Raw genomic sequence first — 4,441 nt, forward strand, 5'->3', positions numbered from 1 at the left:
TATAAAATCTAGAATACATGGATAAATTCCTGAACATATACACCCTCCCAAGAATAAACTGGGAAGAAATTAAATCCTGAACAGATCAATAACAAGCTCCAAAATTGAGGCAGTAATAAATAGCCTACCAACTAAAAAAAGCCCATACCAGATGGATGCACAGCTGAATTCTACCAGATGTATGAAGAAGAGCTGGTATCATTTCTATTAAAACTATTCCAAACAATTCAGGAGAAGGGATTCCTCTCTAAGTCATTCTGTGAGGTCAGCATCATCCTAATACCAAAGCCTGACAGAGATAAAACAAAAAAGAAAACTTCAAGCCAGTAGCCTGGATTCAATGCAAAAATCCCCAACAAAATATGGGCAAACTGAATCCTGCAGTACATAAAAAAGCTTATCCAACATGATCAAGTAGACTTTATCTCTGGAATAGAAGATTGGTTTAACACAGGCAAATCAATAAATGTGATTCATCACATAAACAGAACTAAGAACAAAAAGCACATGATTATTTCAATAGATGAAGAAAAGCCTTTCAATAAAATTCAACATCCATTCATGTTAAAAACTCTCAATAAACTAGGTATTGAAAGAACATACCTCAAAATAGTAAGAGCCATTTATGACAAACCCACAGCCAACATCATACTGACTGAGCAAAATCTGGAAGCTTCCCCTTGAAAACCATCACAAAACAAGGATGCCCTCTCTTACCACTCCTGTTCAACATAGTACTGGAAGTCCTTGCCAGGGCCATTAGGCAAGATGAAAGAAAAAAAGAGAGATCTAAATAGGAAGAGAGGATGTCAAGCTATCTCTTTTTGCAGATGACAAGATTCTATTTCTAGAAAACCCCATAGTCTCAGCCTGAAAGCTTCTTAAGCTGATAAACAACTTCAGTAAAGTCTCAGGATTCAAAATCAATGTACAAAAATTGCTAGCATACTTATACACCAACAGCAGTCAAGCTGAGAGACAAATCAAGAATGTACTCCCATTCACAATTGTCACAAAAAGAATAAAATGCCTAGGAATACAGGGAGGTGAAAGATCTCTACAAGGATAAATACAAAAGCTGCTCAAAGAAATTAGAGATAACACAAACAAATGAAAAAACATTCTATGCTCATGGATAGGAAGGATCAGTACTGTGAAAATGGCCATACTGCTGAAAACAATTTATTGATTCAATGTTATTTCTATTAAACTATCAATGAGATTCTTCACAGAACTTAAAAATGAAAACCTAATTTAAAATTCATATGGAACCGAAAAGAGTCCAAATAGCCAAGGCAATCCTAAGCAAAAAGAACAAAGTCGGAGGGATCCTGCTACATGACTTCAAACAGGGATACAGTAATCAAAACAGTGTTGTACTGATACAAAACAGTCATATAGACAGATGGAACAGAGCAGAGAACCCAGAAATAAGACTGCACAACTACAAGTATCTGATCTTCAACAAACCTGACAAAAACAAGCAATGGGGAAAGTACTCCCTTATTCAATAAATGGTGCTGGGATAACTGGCTAACCGTATGCAGAAGACTGAAGCTGGACGACTTCCTTATACCACATACAAAAAATTAACTTAAGATGGAATAAAGATTTAAATGTAAAACCCCAAACTATGAAAACCCTGGTAGACAATCTAGGCAATACCATCCAAGACATAGACATGGGAAAGGATTTCATGATGAAGACTCCAAAACATATGCAACAAAAACAAAAATTGACAAATGGTGTCTACTTAAACTACAGAGCTTCTGCACAGCAAAGGAAACTATCAAGAGTAAACAGACAACCTACAGAACGGGAGAAAATATTTGCAATCTATGCATCTGACAAGACCTAATATCCAGCATCTGTAAGGAGCTTAAACAAATTTACAAGAAGAAAAAAAACAAATATCCCTATTAAAAAGTGGGCAAAGGACTTGAACAGACACTTCTCAAATAAGACATACATGTGGCCAACAATCATATGAAGAAAAGCTCAACATCACTGATCATTAGAGAAATGCAAATCAAAACCACAATGAGATACCATCTCACACCAGTCAGAATGGTTATTACTAATAAGTCAAAAAATAACACATGCTTCTGAGGCTGTGAAGAAAAAGGAGCACTTTTACTCTGTTGGTGAGATTGTAAATTATTTCAACCATTGTGGAAGACAGTGTGGTGATTTTTCAAAGTCCTAAAGACAGAAACACCAATTATAATATAATAGAGTGATTTATATTCCTTTGAGTGTATACCCAGCAATTCCTTTGGGTATATACCCATACCATTGCTGGGTATATACCCAAAGGAATATAAATCACTCTATTGTAAAGACATATGCACATGTATGTTCATTGCAGCACTATTCACAATAGCAAATACTTGGAATCAACCTAAATGCCCATCAATGATAGATCAGATAAAGAAAATGTAGTACATACACACCATGGAATACTATGCAGCCATAAAAAAGAATGAGATCAGCAGCTGCAGCTGCTGGGCATGGAGAGTGAGTGGCCAGCGCCCGCTGGTGACTGCTCCAGAGCTTCTCCCCTCCTGGACCAGGGGCTGTTCGAAAGCGCATCCTCCACTCTCACTGCTTGTTGGGCTCATCATGAAGCGCTTGAGCTCTGTGCAGTGGAAAATGCCGTATGTTTGCGACGGAGGTGAAAGAGGAGACTTCCGCCAAAAGGGAACATCAGATCAGCCATAGCTTTGGGCTCTACTAGATAGAAAGCGCAACAAACAAGTTGAAAAAAGATTTTAAAATTTTCTACATTCAAATGAAAACCCAAAATATATATTTTGAACGTTGAAGAGGACTTCAAACCGGCTCTGGACTCCAAACCTTGCTGGATACCAGAGCAAAGGAAATAGAACAAATAAATGGGAGCCCAGTGCCTAATGAAAATAGATACATTCCTGATTGGGTACCAGTAGAGAAAAACAACAAACAGTATTGCTGGCATTCCTCTGTAGTTAATTATGGATTTGAAATTGCCCTGGTACTAAAACATCATGCTGATGATTCTGGACTTTTGGAAATTACTGCAGTGCCACTATCAGATCTCTTAGAACAAACACTGGAGCTCATAGGAAAAAACGTCAATGGAAATCCATATGGGTTAGGGAGCAAGAAACATCCATTACATCTTCTTCTACCTCATGGAGCATTTCAAATAAGAAATCTACCTTCATTGAAGCACAATGATCTCTTGTCTTGGTTTGAAGGTTGCAAAGTGGGTAAAATTGAAAGAACAGTATGGCATCGCAGTGATGGCTGTTTAATAAAGGTGCTGGACATACACAGTCAACAAAACAGGGTGTCTGCCTTCATGAAGCTCACATTCTAATGGGGAAGATAGAAAATAAACAAATGTGTAACATGTCAGGACAAGAACAGCTATGAAAAAAAAAAAAAAACAGGGTCCATCATCATCATCTTGGCTTATGCTGATCAATTCAAGATACTTACATGAATTCAAGAGTAGTTATTATCAACATGAACCTGAACAAATGTGACTCTGCCTTTGACATTAACTGTTTATTTAATCATTTTTCAAAAGCAGATAATCAGAAATTTGCTAGACTCAAAGATATAATATTTGATGTATAAAATGCAAATAAAATTAGTTTATTATCATTATATTTTAATCTCAAATATTCTACCATGTTTAAGAATATCACAAATTCCTGTTCATTGTGAAACATCAATTTGTCTTCTACCATTTGTGAAGAAATGAATTTTCCAGTTTCAAATACCTATTTAAAATTTTATTAAAAACCAGCAAATTATTAATTTTAATCTCGTAACATAAGTAACAGTAAGCTCCTAACTTGTACAAAGCTGGATTCTCTCCACTATAATTGAACTCGCTCTTTAAGGCATTAAACCAAGATTTTGTCTTTTTTCAAAATTAAATAGTTTAAGCCAATTTGATTTTGCTGATATTTACAAAACATATGGCTCAACTTCTAATCTATATGTGTGTATGATCTACATCTGTCATTTATATATATCATAGTTAGGATTTTGAGAATCTTACATTTTAATATTAAAATTGCTGAATTTACCTTCATGCTCTTTAAAAAACTTTAAAACCATTATGAATGTAAGAGAAATTCAAAGAGCTCATTACCTATTTGATGGCCATAACTTATTCTAAGATCTTCAAATATATACTTTTATAGTAAGTTGAAAATTTCATATAATTTATTTATTAAGAATTCCAGTTTAAGTGTAAAGGTAGCAAGGTAGTGAGAAGGAAACACTAACACTCAGAGAATTGCTTATTTCCAGGTGGATTTTAACATATAAAGTTATAAATATTTAAATGAAACAAGTTTATAGGTGACCTTTAGTAAGTGAAGGAAATTACAGGACTTTCCTCTTCATCTTCAAACTCTTCGAAGCAAGCAACAGGGCTAGTTAA

General features: G+C 35.1%; 1 pseudogene; it reads left to right on the top strand.

Moving 5' to 3' along the window:
- Nucleotides 1-2,510: 2,510 nt before the first annotated feature.
- Nucleotides 2,511-3,624, top strand: LOC108545009 (uncharacterized protein C12orf29 homolog; annotated as a pseudogene).
- Nucleotides 3,625-4,441: the final 817 nt, after the last annotated feature.

This window comes from Rhinopithecus bieti, unplaced genomic scaffold (assembly GCF_001698545.2).
Source record: "Rhinopithecus bieti isolate Rb0 unplaced genomic scaffold, ASM169854v2 scaffold_27185, whole genome shotgun sequence".
Lineage (NCBI taxonomy): Eukaryota > Metazoa > Chordata > Mammalia > Primates > Cercopithecidae > Rhinopithecus > Rhinopithecus bieti.